This window comes from Hippocampus guttulatus, chromosome 19 (genome assembly GCF_054856545.1).
Source record: "Hippocampus guttulatus isolate MCC_2025c chromosome 19, RoL_Hgut_1.0, whole genome shotgun sequence".
NCBI lineage: Eukaryota > Metazoa > Chordata > Actinopteri > Syngnathiformes > Syngnathidae > Hippocampus > Hippocampus guttulatus.
In genome coordinates, this window is record NC_141279.1 from 13,169,203 (window position 1) to 13,187,500 (window position 18,298).

General features: G+C 42.7%; 1 long non-coding RNA gene across 1 annotated transcript in view; it reads left to right on the forward strand.

Annotated features, from left to right (window-relative positions):
- Window positions 1–17,711: 17,711 nt before the first annotated feature.
- The window catches only part of LOC147190378 (uncharacterized), a 1,833-nt gene continuing 1,246 nt past the window's right edge, over window positions 17,712–18,298 (forward strand). Inside the window, exon 1 of the long non-coding RNA XR_015104118.1 lies at window positions 17,712–18,298. This exon is cut by the window's right edge and continues 800 nt beyond it. This is a non-coding gene — a long non-coding RNA (uncharacterized LOC147190378).

Here is an 18,298-nt window from a genome sequence, read left to right on the forward strand (position 1 = left end):
CGTAATGACGACGGCGAAAACGATGAATTGGAGAGCGATTTGGATCCCGATATGTCGGACGAATACGTGCCTTCGGACATAATGGAAAGCAGCTGAGAGTCCTCGCCAGAGCCGCTGGAACGAGGAGGTAACTGCTGACTAGCTTGCAAGTTCCCATTCAAAACTTCATCACTTCTTATGCCTCATCAGTCACTTTTATGTACCGCTACATTCCCCGCTATACTATAAAGTTGCCAGTAACACTAATCATTTATTTACGGTTGATGCGTCTCGTGGATGTGGATGAAAATATGCGCCGTAAATGTGCTGACTTGCATGTCGCCATACGTTTTAAAAAAACAAAACAAAAAAACAGGACATATTTGGTCCGCTCAGCTCTGCTAAAACCACTAGTGTTAAATTCATATTCCATTTCATGTCAAATTGGATGCTGAGCAACGTGGAATGAATGGTGTAAATAGCAGTGTGCGAGCATGTATGTATGTGTGTGTGTGAGAGATGTTGAAATGTAAGTGGAAAGCAACAATAAAAAAATAGAAAAATAAAAGTGTGGTGATTGTACATACTTCTATAAATTACAGATTGTCCAACCAGAAGCCAAAAGATGACGACTCCTCGCTTTGGTGGTGGAAAGAAAGGTAAATAAAATTATTGTACCTCACTCTGCAGCAAGATATATTTGCAACTTTTTATGTTTCTATAATTTATAGGTCGTACATCTGGACGTGGTGGGATGAATCGATGTGGTGACAAACTTGATGGAAGCCAAAAACCATCCTCTCCACAGCTGCACTTTTGTTCATAGTTCAATAGTTTTGTTGTGTGCAAATAAATTATTTTGCTACAAAAACATTTGTAATGTTCTTTTGTAGGAGGAACACATTATTGAGGTATTCGAGCTGCCACAAAAGCAAAAAATAGTGTAAAACTTGAAATGATGCTTGAAATGCATGCTTTTACAAAAAGCTCATTTTCTCTGGATTTCTGCAGAAAATCGGCCTTTTCCATAAAACTTAGCAGTTTTCTAATGCTGATTGCCAACGAACGGAGAAAGATAGAAACAAACTTTTATTTTCTGCTGAAAGAAGAGAGTCTCACCTTTCTTTTGACAGGTTGCATGTATATATAGCCATAGAACAGAAAATTCTGTGGGCCTTGCAAATCAGTCAAAATTCAGTAAAATGTGAGGGATTGAGGGGGTTGCTCCAGTGAAAAGGGGTGGTATTCAATGAGTTAAACATAATTTATAATAGTCATGTTCCATCAAACTGTCAACAACAATTGTCAAACCACTGCAATGTAATCTGACTCTACATTTCTTTTTGAAACAACTATTCTACTTGCGGAAAAAAGAAAAAAAACACAAGAATAAAAAAATCCCTCGGGAAACCGTGAGGGAGAGGGGAGGGGGCATCTTGCTGAGATTTCAGGTTGTCCAGTTTTGCTGATTATGCTGATAAAAAGTGCCTAAATCTTTTATTTTTCAAAATATTGCGTCCTGCAAATTGACGCTTTATGCTAAAATTAAACAAGTCACAAAGAGATTGGATGACGAAGTCTTTTCATGATACTTGTCGGAATAGTAGAGCTGGCAACACAGTGTCTAACCAGCAGCCATTTTGGATACATTTTTGGTATATAATAATAATAATAATAATACATTTTATTTATAAGCGCCTTTCAAGACACCCAAGGACACTTTACAATAACAAAAAACACAAAACAATACGGGTTGAGCAGCGGCAGCCAAAACGCGCCAGCGTTCACTCAACCCGAAGGTCAGAAAGAAACCACAGGGGAGGGAGAGAGGGAGAAAAAAACCCACGCTCGAACTACCCTCATTTTGAGGATAATTTGAGTGAGGCAAAAAAACTCCTGCACAAGCATATGACAGTTACAACAGTTCACAAGACATAAACAATGAAGACGGTGAATCAAGGGAATGTATGAGGGAGGGGGTGATGGTGGGGGACCAGCTTCCGTGCATATTTTCATCAGGGGAAGGTCGAGATAACAGATGTTGTTTTGGTAGCAGGCTGCCCAAGAATTTGAGACAGCCTTGAGTCCGTGGCTTATGTCTCTTTAGTGGCGTCGATCAGCCAAATCCATGATTTCAGTCAGTAATTGAACACGGATTCCAGTTTTCTCCAAGTTGTTGTCCATCCTGCTGTGACGCTCCAAACCCGCAACAGTTTGTGGTTGAGCACAGTCTGAGTCTGAGTGTTGGACATCCGCGTTATGCCATCCTTAGACCGGCAGCCTCGTCCAATAGAGCCGCTCCCGTCGGTTGAATTTTCGATAGATCAGGAAACTGCTCACACCAAACAGCAGCATACCTGTTATCGGAAGGCCGAAAATGTAGATGTCTTTCACATCCTCCACGGACAGTACTGTCAGGCACACCGGTCTCCACTTTCTGCATGGATCCAGGGCGCATCCGGCAGCAAGTGTCCCCGAGGGGCAAGTAGGCTCCCCACTGGCTGCTCTTCTCATCGAGAAAATGTTGTCGATGGCATCGAGAGACCAGCCAACCAGTTCCATGTTTGTTTTTAGGATGAAAATACGACAGGAGGCTAGGAAAGGGTCGGGGTGGGGTGGGGGACAGGAGCAGAAAGCAAAAGCGTCCGCCTTCGTCGAGAGCCAAGCAAGAAGTGATATATAGAGATATCATGACCACATTCTTAAAACGTAATCTGAGCAAAAGGGTGAATTCAGAATTGTGTATCAAAGTGGTTGCCCGTCGCATTCATCAGCGACCAGGAAAGAGTTCACTTTCAAAAAAGGTTGGGAGCGAAAGAACGAGAAGTGCCCGAACCTGCTCTGGTCGAGCCAACTCCGATCTACTCGAAAACAGAGTCGTTGTCCTCTTTTGCTCCGAAGAAATCATCCTCGTCACCTGCCGTCCTCCTGCACAACATTTTCACACGATTCATGACAACACCATACACTCTCACAACTTTTGTAACTCTGCTGGGTGACGAAACGCGTCTCTTTGTCAAGCGGTTAGGAAGCTAGGCGAAGGAAGCTCAACGTTCAAAAAATAAAGTTTGAGCGAATTATTTTATAGCCCAGTAAGAAATGATGGACGTACCGCATCGAGGCTTCAGTGCGTTCAGTTGTAATGACGAAGAGGGAATGAGATTTTCACGGATGCATTTTTATAATGAAATGCGTGTAGGTAGTTTCTTCTGCGGACATACAGGCCGCAGCAACGACATACGGCAAGTCCTTTCGGACAAACTTCATCTCAAGACAAACCGGTCAAGGACACGAATACACCTGCCTCTAATATGGATTTTTTCATCATTTTTTGCTTCATTTTGTTTGTGTGTATGTGTGTGTGTGCGCGCACTGCTTAATATTGGTGATTCGCGCTTGATATAAAGTTAGTTTATAATGTTTTGCCGTACATTTTATTTTTTTCCACTGTTTTTTCTATCATTTTTTTGTTTTACTGTTTATAGTTCTATGGATGATGTTTGCTCCATGCCCAGCATTTTGTATACAGCGGTGGTTTTTTGAAAGTGCTTCATAAATACAGTTGAGTTGAGTTGAGTAGATTTTCCGCCGAAACTTTCTCGACACACCCGCCTCAACGCGCAGCACTGCATCCCCCCCCCCACCCCCCTAAGTTTTCTCAAATACAGCCAAGCCTTACGATCTCCATCACTACTTTTCTAGACTAAAGCACCTTACGTTAAATCTTCTTCTCCCTATTAAATCGTCGCGGTGTACGTTGGAGCTTCTCACTGAAATCAAAGCCATCACTTTGTTTCGTGACTTCCTGTTTCCAGATATGGTCATCTGCATATCCTCATCTTTGACGTGCTTTCCTTGATCTAAAAAAATCGGTCAAAATTTGGCAAGGTGTGCAGTGTTGAAATTTATTTTATCTTTATTTAAATTTATTTATTCAGGAAAGGCCATTGCCATCATATTTTCATTTGGAGTGGCGATCTGGCAGGGTACAAGCAGAGCAAAACAAGGAAATAAGATAAGATTGCAGAAATCCAAACCAAATTGGTGTGGTGTGTCTGAAGTTCGAGGTGTAGAGGATGAACAGGAACAGAGCCAGGACAGTCCCCTGCGGCGCCCCAGTGCTGCAGAGAAGCCTGTCCGACTCACAGCTCTGTACCCTCACGTACTGCGGCCTGTTTGTGAGGTAGCCTGTAATGATGTGAGGTGGTGGTGGTAAGAAGCCTAAGAGAATCATGTCAATAGTTACATGACACATTCCATTCCAAAATGAAAAACGTTCGTTGTATTTAGGATCACAGATGCAGTTTTCAAAATCATTTTTTTCCTATGTAGTCTATTTTAATTACTGTAGTGCTTTTCTTACTTCAAAAATATTGGGGGCGACACGGGAGTCGACCGGCTGCGGCCGTCCTGTGAGGGGATTGCATGTTCTTCCCCGTCGTCTTGCACATGTCAAATTCAAGGCCTTGGGGGCCGGGATGTATTGCTCCAATGATTTAGCACAAGTGTGAATTGTCAACACTTCCATCTGTAGTAATGAATCGGTGTATCTGGGAAAAGCAGATCTTAAAGTAGCAAAATACACCTCTGTGTTGATTGATTGCACTTGTAAGGCAAATATGGGCGCATACCTATCGGCGGTTCAGCACAGACCTGACGTTCCGATCTTGCTGGTCTGCTCATTAAACACAGAGATTGTTGTGTTACAGTTTGTCTGTGTATTTTTTTTTTAATCTCTGGTGAGCAGACCGATGTGCGCATCATCGCCCTTCAAGAAAAAAGCTATTATTCAGCGCTCCTTGTGTGCCCCCCTGACGTGCAGAAACGACCTCCCTGCTGTGAAAACCCGGCGCCAGCCATTTTGGTGCCCGAAGCGCAAATGCTTCGTGGTGACCCCCAACCCCTGTACCATCCCTAACAGAAACAATATCTGAGCATTTGTAAGTTTGGCGTTATTTTACAAAATAACTTGTCAACTGTTTAAAAAATTAAGAGATAAATAATTATTTAATTTAATATTATAATTATTATTATTATTATTATATTTAATTAATTAAATATTGGTAAAACACAAAGTCAAGCCAAGTCAACTTAATTGTCAAATATGCTCTATGTGCAACATACAGCACAGATGAAATTCCTTTCCTCTCAACCACAGGAGAGAGAGGAGCCGCTGCGGGTACCCGCGCCGCCATCAACAGAACAGTTAACATAAAATAACAAAAAATGCTGCCTATTACAGGCGCAAAAAAAAAACACAATCGCCATGGGCTGTCCAGCAACGACAGTCAAATGGCGCTGACATTCGTCCCAATCAAAATCAGAATGGAACCAAATACTCAAATAAATAATATAAACAAAAACAATCCACTACTATTAACAGTAAAACATAGTTTTGAACCATGATACAAACATGGTCTAAATTAATTAGGTTATGACGTAGGCCTATATTTAAAACACAGGTACATGAAAACTTTAGTATTCTACCTTGGGAGAGTGATAACTTGAAGGACTGAGAACACACTCTACAAATATTCTGGACATAATGTGAAAACTGAATACGAAAGGGAGAAATCTACACAGATTTCAAGATTGATTGTTTTTCCAACTTTCAGTTTCACCATTAGATGTCGCTCTTGGCCGATGAACCTCTCCAAAATGTTGGCATATAAAACAACTTGGTCTCAGAACATTCCATTTAATTTTTCAGAGCGTAATCAATCTGCAGGTCACAACTTTTCCACAACAGCGTTTTGGGTTTTTGTTGGCGAGCTTGTCCAATGCAATCGCCACTTGCATTTCTTGAGGGACAGCAGGTTTTTGGTGAGAGTGGAGGAAAGCCTGTACCGAGGCCAAGAGTTTTACATCATGGACTGTATTTGGAAACAAATCGAACTATTGACTGAACCATGGAAACCAGGTTTGCAAGCATTCTCTAAACTTGCCTCTGGTGATTGTAATCATCTCAACATGGCTGTAACAAAATAATCAATTGTTATTTAAAACATCATCGCTGTTTTTTTCTTTTCCTCTTTTTCGCCCCCGGCTCGTGATATCTTTTCGACGACATGTTCAAATGTCCAGAAATAAACTTCTGCCAAATTTGCGATTGAAGCATAATGGAACAAACTACGAGAGAACAAAAAAGAGGGGCCTGTGGAGCACCAAAGGTAGACTGACGAGAGGTCTGCACAGGAGATTCATCTTTTTTTTCGTGTAAATAAGCCGGTTATTTTATGCTCTCAGTTCATCCAACTTAATTATTTTACTTCACAATCCCTCCCCGTCTCTTCTGGTGTTCCCCAGGGTTCTGTCCTAGGCCCGCTCCTTTTCATTATCTACCTCCTTCCGCTTGGAAACATTTTCCGCATATTTGGCTTACACTTTCACTGCTTTGCGGATGACACCCAGCTCTACCTCTCCAGCAAACCCGAAGCTTCTCTCCCACCCTCATCCCTCTCTCACTGTCTCTCAGAAATCAAATCTTGGTTCACCCATAATTTCCTCAAGCTAAACAGCAATAAAACAGAACTCCTACTCGTCGGTACCAAATCTACTCTAAACAAAGCCGACAGTTTTTCCCTCAAAATTGATAATGCCACTATATCTCCTTCCCCCCAGGTGAAGAGTCTGAGTGTCATCCTTGACAGTTCACTATCCTTTCACTCCCACATCAATAACATTACCCGGTCCGCTCATTTCCACCTTCGCAATATAAACCGCCTCCGTCCCTCACTCACTCCTCACACCACCGCTATCCTTGTTCACAGTCTCGTCACTTCCCGTATCGACTACTGTAACTCACTTCTCTTCGGTGTCCATCAAAAATTCCTCCATAAACTTCAACTTGTTCAGAATTCAGCAGCCCGGATCATCACGAGAACCCCCTCCTTCCATCATATCACCCCCATCCTCCGACAGCTCCACTGGCTTCCTGTCAAATTTAGAATCAACTTCAAATTACTTCTCTATACATTCAAAGCCATCCACAACCTTGTGCCCCCCTATCTGTCAGATCTTCAAATTTCCATTCCCTCTCGCTCACTCAGGTCCTCATCCTCCCTCCACCTTTTTCTACCCTCTGCCTGTCTCAGTACAATGGGGTGCAGAGCCTTCAGTCGCTCTGCCCCCAAACTCTGGAACTCACTTCATCCCAACATTCGTAATATTGATTCTCTTTCCATATTCAAAACCCAGCTCAAAACCCACCTATTCAGACTTGCTTATCCACCTTAAATCTTTCTTTCTTTGTTTATTATTTTATCTGTGGTTTTATTATTGCTCTTGGTTGTAAAGTGTCCTTGAGTGTTGTGAAAGGCGCTTGCAAATGTAATGCATTATTATTATTATTATTATTATTGTATTGCATATATTGATACATACAGTACATACATTGTATACATATATACGGTTCTTTGCAAAGTTTTATTATAAATATTAGATACTGTGTTAAGGTTGTATGATTGCCTTTTTCACGACTGAGCCAGTAGAGGGCAATATTACACTACATTTGTTCGTGGTGAGTGACGTAGTCAGCCCTACAAAAGGATCAGGCCTTTTTTTCTTTCTCTCGCTCTCTCTCTCTCTCTCTGCCCCTGTTCAATAAACACCTCATCGTGTCATTCTTGGGATACGCTGTGAAGAAACCCTGCTCACAGAGGCAAAACGTGTTACGGTTGTTTGTCACTCCCATCTGTGCTTTACTGTAAAACTGACACGGAGAGCAAATATCTGATCATATTTTTATCATGGTCCTCGTCTGATTGTCATGTTTTTGATCCTCCAATTTTTTGTGATTCACACAGAACCATCCTGTTGGACTTCATTCAGTGGAGTCGTGTTGTACATGTAAACATAGTTATATTCAGAAAAAGATTATAGGAAAAGAGTGTTAAAATCATCTATGACATTTTGATATTGAAGTGATATCATGTCTCCATTCGGTGAGCCGTTTTCTACATGTGAATCACTGCCATCCAAAAGTATCAGCAGAAGGTACATTCCATTCACTTTGGACGTCGTGGGCGCACTGGCCGTAGTGACAACTTGGAACGCAGCAACATCCACACAACGTCAAGATAGCTGAAAAAAAATAGAGAGATTAAGACATAACGCACCGATTTTTTACGTGACAAGGGTCTTACCCCACCACTTCTGACGACAAGGGCGTGTTCACGCCGGAATGGTCCGGTTCAGTGTGAGGAGCCCTCAGGTCGCGGTTGAACAGCACTGTTCACGAAACATCGCACACGCTCCATTGGCTTCAGCCAAGAGCACATCGATTGCTTTGCGGTCCCGGAACACCATCAGAGGGGTGACTGTCATTTGGTTTGCTTCTGATAGCCAATAAGGTTTCCTTAGTCTCGCTTGCAAGCTTCTGGACACTCTAGTGGAGGCATCTGATTCCGTCAACACGTTTCATTTGTGGTAATCCAAATAAAATAGGATCCCCACCGTGCAGGAACCCGGTTAACCAATTTGTACACCACGTGGAACTCCAATTGCTCCAATGGAGGTGAAATCTCAAATATCCTCTCCTGTGGGTGGAAGCATAGTCATTGGTAAAAGCAGCTTCTCAATTATTTTCCATTCCACGATAACGATAACACCCCCCGCCCCCAATTGTTGTTGTTTAAAAAAAAAAAAACTCTCCGCCGCAATAATCGTCATTTGCCTATAAAATTGTTACAAGTACACAAGCAAAGTTAAGTTTGGATCCCAAAGCGTAGACATCAACAAGGTCTCCGTAGCAAAAAATGTTTTAATACCAAAATCGCACCGACAAGAGAAACAAAAGCGAAAAGAGTAACAAAAGACGCTGATCAAAACGGACCAGGGCGTACAATAAGGAGTAACAAAAAACGCTTGCCGAAAGGGCAAGGAAAGAAACCAAGAACCGAGAACGCAACGAAAAACAATGTGACAAAGCACACGCAAGCCAAAAGCCAAATCACAAAATGAAAACCATACTGACAAGATCAAATAGTCCCGAGAATATTGAAAGCGAAAAACGACAATCTCTATAGCCAAATGGTCTATGAGCATGGAAACAGCAAGGCATAAACAATACTCCGACAACAGGTGCACAGCAGAGGAGTCCTTAAATACAGAGTCTTATAATCATAGATTGGCAGCAGGTGTGCACCAGAACTCCGCTCATGCCACCTACTGGCCAGACCGAAAACAGAACCGTGACATATGTATGTTACACACGCAGCACATTTGACAATAAAGTCGTACTTGATACCGGATAGTACAACTCATCGCGAAGAATATTAGCATTGTTTGTTAGACCGCAACAGAAAAGATCCTAGACACATCAATACAACAGCAAACAAAAAGTAAGCAAACAAAATCTATATATATTTGAAAACATTTTCGATCAAATTAATGCACGATTCAAACTATTCCACAATTCTGAAAAATAAAATTAAATAAATCAATCAACAATAATAAATTTGAATTCAGTATGGCATCATTAACTCAGGAGCACAAAACATAAAACACTTTGACCTCCCCTCCCCCCCAAAAAAAGAAAAATAATCAAAGATTTTGTGCTATTTTTTTTTAATGATCGTCTAGATCACGGATGTCAAGCTCGAAGCCCGGGGGCCAGATCCGGCCCGCCACATCATTTTATGTGGCTCACGAAAGCAAATCACGCGCATCAACTTCCATGACCCTTTCTAAACTAAACTTCCATCCATCCATTTTCCGAACCGCTTGATCCTCACTAGGGTCGCGGGGGGTGCTGGAGCCTATCCCAGCCGTCTCCGGGCAGTAGGCGGGGGACACCCTGAATCAGTTGCCAGCCAATCGCAGGGCACACAGAGACGAACAACCATCCACGCCCACACTCACACCTAGGGACAATTTAGAGCGTCCGATCAGCCTGCCATGCATGTTTTGGGAATGTGGGAGGAAACTGGAGCACCCGGAGAAAACCCACGCAGGCCCGGGGAGAACATGCAAACTCCACACAGGGAGGCCGGAGCTGGAATCGAACCCGGTACCTCTGCACTGTGAAGCCGACGCGCTAACCACTGGACTACCGGGCCGCCCTCTAAACTAAACTTAGTACAGAAATGTCAAATTTTCATGAATAACAAATAATGTTGAGATTTTGTGATCATTTTTTCACCTGGTTAACACTCACTCAAACAATAATTGAACAAACTATTATAGTTGATTTGACTGATTTCAAAACTGGTGGTTCATCAATTTGTTGTCATTAATACATGATTTTATTACTGTCAAGTCAAGTCAAGTCAACTTTATTTAGAGAGCACTTTCAAACAGAGCACTGCCGCCAATGCCCACCAAGTGCTGCAGACGAGTCAGCAGAATACTGTGATCCACTGTATCAAATGCTGCAGTTAAGTCCAATAAAACTAGACACACGTGGTCTCCAGCGTCATTTGCCAGGAGGATGTCATTAGAAACGCGTAACAAGGCTGACTCCGTGCTATGCATCATCTTGAAACCTGACGGGAAGACCTCCAAGATGTTATGTTCATCCAAGAAAAATTTCAACTGCATGTGCACCACTTTTTCCAGAATTTTGGAAATGAAAGGCAGTTTGGAAATGGACCTGAAACTTGACAGCACATCTGGATCAAGACCAGGTTTCTTGATCAAGGGTTGGACCACAGCATGTTTAAACTGTTGGGGAACTATACCAGAAGAGAGGCTGCTGTTGATGATATCCAAGACCGATGCGCCAACACTCGGGAGAACCTCCTGAAAGAAGTGCGGGGGAAGAGAGTCGCAAGGGGAGCCAGATGGCTTTGTCTGGCGAACTACATCCTCCAAAAGTGTCAAGGACACAGTTTCAAAAGAATTTAGCACAGCTGAACACAGAACATGGACAGAGGGGCCAGATGCGGTATTTGAGACCGGAGTCCTAGCTGTAGAGACCTTATCAATGAAAAACTGAAGGAATCTGTTGCACATCTCGGGTGAAGAATCCGAGCAAGTAGGCAGAGGGGGTTTGAGTACAGAATCTATCGTTTTAAATAGTGCATTGTGACGGTTAGCTTGAATAAGGTCAGACAGATATTCTCTTTGGCCTCTTTTACTGTGAGCTGGTACTTACGCCAGCAGTCTTTCCAAATTTGATAAGAGACATGCAATTTGTCTTTTTTCCACTTGCGTTCGGCTTTTGCGACACCCCTGCCTACCTGCACGGGTAATGTCGTTAAACCATGGCTCGGGTTTAGGTTTTGGGAGCACAGTTTTTGAGGGAACCACCAAATCCAGGACTGCACGGCATGATGAGTTGAACCAAGAGTTGAGTTCCTCTGTGTTAGACGAGGGTACGCAAAGGTTATTAAAGGCATCAGAGAAACGACTAGCAGTGTGAGGGTTAAAAATTTGGCGTTTACAACTAGGAGCGGCAGAATGAATGTCGGCACTTCACTTCCGGGTTTGGCCGTTGGGATTTGGAGTCCTTTTGCTCGATTCCAGTTATGTTTGCTGAATGCTTTCTCATGTTTGGAATAATGAATATTGATAATACATAGTTTAAAATCATGGTTGGTTTAATTATTTATTATTATTGTGAAGTTGAAGGTATTAATTAATGTAGTATTAGTGGTAGTGGTAATAATAGTAGTAGTCAGAGAATGGTTAGAGATTCAGCCATCTCGTTACCTCTGCGTCCCGCGTCCGAGACGCATAATTTTCCCACGGGACGAACAGTTCCAAACAATGTGCGTCTTTGGGACGCAAGGAAATTTCTCAGTCAAAACAAACAAACAAACAAAAAAAAACTACGGCAAGCCTAAGGATTTCACAAAAACAATCGTTACCGGTCGCGTGTCGTTTCCGTGGCGTCATTTTTTCACCAATCAATCACTCCAATAGAAGGATCAGATGTCAGTAAAATGGAGGAGACTGGACTGTCTCAGAAGTGTTTGTTATTTATTCCTTTGTTGTGAATTCACAAACGAGGAAATCACAAAATACATTCTGTCGGGGGGCTATAGAATTTATTTTGTGATTTCCTCACTTGATTTTCTGTTTGGATGTGTTGGGGGAAGAGTGGCCTCCTCTTCCCCGTGTGTTCGTTGAATTTCGGACGAGGAGAATGTTGGTACTCCAAACAAAGGCTGGAGGCGATGAACAGTTCCTTCGAAGGGTTTACTTTATTTTTCTGGAGTTTACGAATCGATTCGGGCTCTTGAGGGGTCCAGATTTGAATCAGGAAGCGTAAAAGAAACACATTCATGAGATTATATAGAGACAATATGATAATGAGAGGCGGAGAGGTACCACTCCCATGCAAATCCAGAAACAAAGAAAGTAACATGTCATCTGACCCGGTGTGGCTGGAAGAAGTTGGGAGCGGTGAGGTGAGACCAGACCACCACTACCCACCATTTGGTGTGATGGCAGGAACACAGATACTTGAGATAACAGTTCCTCTTTTGATGTTAAACATGTCCTGCGGAGGAGGGCCCTAAAAGTGGTGGGGGTCGAGGGGCACTAAAGGTGATTGTAAAAACAGTGAGCAGGAAATACCTTCAACAGCATTCTACATTGTTTCTTTCAAGTGTCTGAACAAACACAACTAACAGAGAGGAATAACACCTTAACCATCAAACCGAACGAAGAAGAGAGGAATAATACAAGAGTATTCCAATTCTAGGAGATGATTGTTACAAGGACGCCAAGCTACGCTGTGGGCATGGGAAGGTTATACAACATGACTAAATATGAGCAGAATACAGACTTCAGATGCATTATTTTACATTTTCATAGTTTCATTGAAGGAACTGTTAATTTACGTTTTTCGGAGGCGGTCATGAACGCCTCTCGAGTGGAACGTTAGAAGAGAAGGCACGGAGACTGACAAAGACGGACCTGTCTTTGTTGACACTGTGAAAACCATGAATAAAGTGTGCGTTTTAAAAAAACAACACCACAGCTCTCCTTTTTCGGAGCTGCAACAAAAACGTCTCTCGACCATGTGTGATCCGTGAATACAACTCCAAGATGGGTGGAGTGGACCTTGTGGATCGAATGATGAGCTATTATCGAATGAGTGTCCGTACAAAAAAATGGACACTGCGGATGCTGATGCACTTTACCGATCTGGCTTTAGCCAACAGTTGGCTACTGTACCGCAAAGACCTCACTTTGAATGGCACACCAAAGAAGGACATCATGCGGTTCCTTCAATTCCGCATGGAAGTGGCCATGACCTTCTTGGCTGAGAGAGACAATGACAACACTGACTTTTCAGAGCAGGAAGATGACACGGAAGTTTCAGTCAAAGGGAAACAGCGTGCAGTGCAGGCAGTGCCCCATATCTCATTCCTCAGGAAGGCTAATGCACATCTGCCAGAAGTGGTACAATCAAAGACCGCATCACGATGCAGATTAAAAGGATGCTCAGGGAAAACTCGAGTGCAGTGTGTTACATGCAAGGTGTTCCTTTGCTTACAGGCAGATCGCAACTGTTACTCTGCCTTTCATACATAGGCATGAACGTTTTCCCAAGGGGAAAAATTGTTGGAGCACTTTTGATGTGCAAGTTTCACCCCATGTTCAGAAAAGAAATAAACAGTTCAACAGGAGCAATGAAAAATATTTTACTGAAGGTTTACTTGTTTTATATCTGTCCTCCTGCAACTGTTAGCAGCACTTCATAGACTTGCGTAAACGGGCACAAGTTGTTGCTTTGAAGTTTGTTTTTGCACTTGGAAAAAATGCTGCTGTTCAGGCAACAAATACAGTTTTGCACATTATTACTCAATTGTGACGTTATTGTGTTCACTCAAATTTAAAACGAATGTCCTCATATGTGGACATCATTTTTCTCAGAAACTACATCATGTAAAAAGATAATTCTTTGTTTTTACACTCATCAGGTCCCAATTAGCCTAAATATCAAAGAGAAAATAAAAATGCATGCCTTGCAAGAGTTTGGGTCGATGGAGGTTAATAAAGCAGCGACACACTTCACTGAACCAACAGCAAGTTATAACATTGACTCGTTAGCGTTGAACTCTCTTGCCGCTATTCTATTTCCGTGTTCTATTGCAGGGGTCCCCAACCTTTTTTGCCCCACGGACCGGTTTATGTCAGACAATCTTTTCAGGGACCGGCATTTAAGGTGTAGCGGAAATAATACAACAAAATAATATGCTATGAGCTGCATGAAAACGGTGGCGTTTTCGAAATATAATAACAATACACAAGGAGCACACAAGGAGCGTCGAATCTGGCCGCAACACTCTGATCGCGATGGTAATGTTTCATGCATTCAAAATACAATACAACGCAAATTCAAAGTGCATGAAAATGACGACTCACCACAGCCCCGAGCTTGATTTTCTGCAACCAGACGGTCCCATCTCGTGGGAGTAGGAGACAATGACACCTCAAGTGTGTGTTTTATGTCCAGTCTACTTCGTAATTTTGTTTTAGTCGCCGTTGCTGCAGAAAACCCCCGCCTCACACAGGTAGCATGTCTGAAATAGCAACAGTGCGATTGTGGCGATCTCAGAGTATTCAGCCATAACTTAAATCCAGTTGTCTCGAACGTCCTTTTAAGGCCGCCGTCATTTGCGATCTCCAGCAGTTTTTTTACACATTTTTTAAAGTCTTTTTTTTTTTTTTTTTTGGGCGTAATCGGTCACGTGACACGGAAGCGTGGTTTGACGTGTGTCAAGCGTGACAGAGACGGATGTAACGGAGAATCCGGTATTTTTTGAAAATAAAACATCTTTCGTATTCCGAAATAAATAAAACGGAATTAAGGCAAGTTCTTTCTGTGCGGCCCGGCACCAAATGCCCTGCGGACCGGTACCGGTCCTCGGACCGGCCGTTGGGGACCACTGTTCTATTGCATGTCTCCAGCAAGGAGCCATTTTGGAGTTGACATATTCCTGTAATGACCATACACAAGGCGCACCGGATTTTAAGTGAGCTTTCAAGAAAATGGAAGACTTTTCGGCGCGCCTTATAGTAAGGTATCCAAGGTGATGACACGCGTTGACTTCATTTGTGAAAAGCCATTGACGTGTTTCTCTTCATCACACGCTCTTTGTTGCCATATGAAGAAGAAGAAGTCAGAAAGATGATGGCCATTGCTTTCACGTCGGTGATCCTCGCTCTGGTGGTGGTGGTGGTGGTTGCCGGGTTCCATCACCAGATAAGGTGAGCGACACAAATGCTTAGTCGCTCAGGAGGAGCCAAAGGGAAGATTTGCCTTGCGCCTTTTTGACAAAAAGTGAATGTAACATTGTTTGTCTTTCCTTTCAGCCATACACCCTCGATCGTATAAGTAAAGCATTTTCTGTTTCCTTGGAGCCACATTCAACAAGGCAGTTCTACGAAGGTCTGAATTAGAGCTCTGTTCCCAAAGTTTGAATGGGGATCATCCAAAACGACAACAAATTGTTGTCATGTATCATTTAAAGAAGAAAAACAGCACTCAACAGTACTGTCATTTTAAAAACACGCAGTAATGACATGAAGCAAGATTATTTTTTTTAATTCAACAGGTTTTATTTTCCTCACTGCATCACTGGCCTTGGCCACCGGAGGGCAGTATAATAGTCATTGAGACATCCGAATTGCTTTCTCACTGACACCGTGCTCGCTCGCGCTCGTATTTTTAGTCTGCGCTCACTGGTAAAGCAAAAAAATAAGTCGGTTAAACAATGACTTATATCTTGAAAAATTCTGAGGTCAGGTCACCCGTATGAGGTGGTACCTTACTGTGTAATACAGTGACTACCTGAAATTAATTTTAAAGGCAAAAGAGCGTGAGGATTTCTTTTACATCTTTGCAAGATCCATTCAGCTGAGAGTACCTTGCTTGAGCAAATATACTTCCTTCATGCGTGTGACTGCCCCCCCCCAACATTGTGTTTTGCTCCCTCAGCCATTGCCTGATTCAGAGGTTGCTTCCAAGTTTTGACTGAGCCCATTTCCGAGCGTCATAAGATGAGTTAGCTCACATGAGATCTTGGGTTTCTGGAGAGGGTTTCGGTAACATGGTTTTGTGCATTTGCTGTGCTCTGTTTTCTCCAGGTGTCAGAACGTAGGAGAGCTTGGATTTTAAAACAAATGTTATTTATTCTTCACATGGGTGATTGGTGCGATGATATTTTTGCAACGCTCAAAATTTGTTTCTATTTTTGGTGTACTGTACAAGGTTAGATTTAAGGAGTGCCTTGGATTGCTTTCTTCTGTCAGTGTCGGTCTTAGTGTCATGTTGGATTGTATAAAACCCACCAGGGTTGCTGCATGAAAATGTCTTCTTTTTTCTCATCAAGCTGTTGAATCATTGAATGTATTTGAATGAAATATTAAATGAAAATGTGTTGGACTGTGAAATGCAGTTGAACTGTTCTTAGAAGATGCACTTTGTTTTTGAAAGCAGGCTGTATGCAAAGCGACATGTTTCTGTTTGATTTCACACACACACACACACACACACACGCACACGCACGCACACACACACGCACGCACGCACGCACGCACACAAGTGTTATATGTATCCCCCAACAACTCACTCGTATCTTAAGGCATCACTGCAGCGACTACATAGAAAGGAAGGCATAACTGTGTCACAGTTATGCTTTCACCGTGTGAGTGTTATATTTTAGGGAAGAAGTGATTTGGAAAGGCACAATTCAGCCTAACACGTCATAACGCTTCACTCGGTGCTCCACTTTTCCACATTCAATATGTCGGCGACGTTGACATACGTGTAGCAACCGGAATGACGTCAGGGAAATCGGATGCCAATGGGACTGCCCAGCAGGGTCACGTGATTTCAGAGAAACGCAAAGGAGGGCTTCCTTGTTGCGATTACCCCTCACTACCAGGAGGATGTCGCTGTTTCAGCACGAATCCCACAAACACTGTTTTTCATCTCATTTGAAATCCTCGAACACAAGTTGCTGTCGTTTCAGCAACGTACGCAAAACGACGGTCAGGTTTGTCCAATTTGACACTCAGGAATAAACAAAAGGAGGAGACAGGAGACTCGATTCTGGTACCAGGAGGGAACGAGGAGAAGCATTCAGTTTCAGTTCTCGGCACGTAACCCCTCACGATCTCCCCCTTCACCTCCTCATTTATTGGGAAAGCTACTACATAGGTGTGTCCAACCTAAAGGGTGGGGGCTGTTGAACACACACTGAACTTGTTTGACTATGTGTGTGTATGTGAGTGCAAATTACGTACATGTGTGCAATTGTCACAAAAACATCACGCCGCAGCTGGTGTTGATGGCTCCATTCACTGTTCACCCTTGCTCACTGTTTAGTCTTAACACTTATCTCTTCCCAACCACGTCCTCGGAAAGGTGGTTGCGTCCCTAAACTTCCACACAGTGCACCAAGCATTCTTGATTATAAAATGTGAGTACATAATGGATAAAATGTGAGTACATAATAAAGAATATATCTCTATTAAAAGCAGAAGCGTTCTTCATTGCAGGCATAGTCAATTAATGATTGCAAGCATAAGCGTTCTTCTTTGCAAGCATAATCAATTTATCATGTCAGGCATAAGCGAATGTATGATGACTAAAAATAATCAATCCAACAACGACGTAAGCAATTTCGTTTAAAATCAGGCAGAAAATGTATTCTGGCAATGGAAAAAAAAGGGCTGAGTGACGTCACTGGCAGCCCGAATTCTAATTGGTTCAGGAGGTGAACTGGTCCAAGCGCACCGCCCCCCCCCGGCTTTTATCTCCCGTGCGCCCGTGGGACAGACAGTCATAACTTCTCACGACTTGTCCCTCTGCGACACAACTTTGGATGCCGAGAATGTATCTACTCGTCCTCTTTGTTGCGGCTCTGCAAACACTCAACGTGACGCCTGGTAAGTGCACTTTGTTGACAACTTGGTTACTTGCGCGAAAGATTGTAAACCGACGCGTTAACGTTTATTCTCTTCGCGTGTCTGCTGCCTCAACACCGACCAGCATAAATATGTTATCGATTAAATATGGAAAGGCGAACCCACGGTCATGAAATGTTAAACTGCGTCAGTCGTTGAGCAGAAAAAGATTAGCTTCAACGTTGCATATTAATCTGCCCGTGGTTTTTTATTTCTGTCGGTTGAGGGGTTCGTTGTTTTTCAGTGGATGGCTCTTATTTGCGAATGACAGATGGAGAGATGGAATCCTTCAATGCAGTTTAATAAAAGGAGAAAAAAAAAACGTCTGCGCCGCAGCACGTCCGAGAACACAACCCCCGTAACTAAAATCACTTCCTGCTTCTCTTACTTTAACAGCAACATAAAAAATGTCGAAGCAATTATTAAACAACAGAATATAATTTAGGTATAC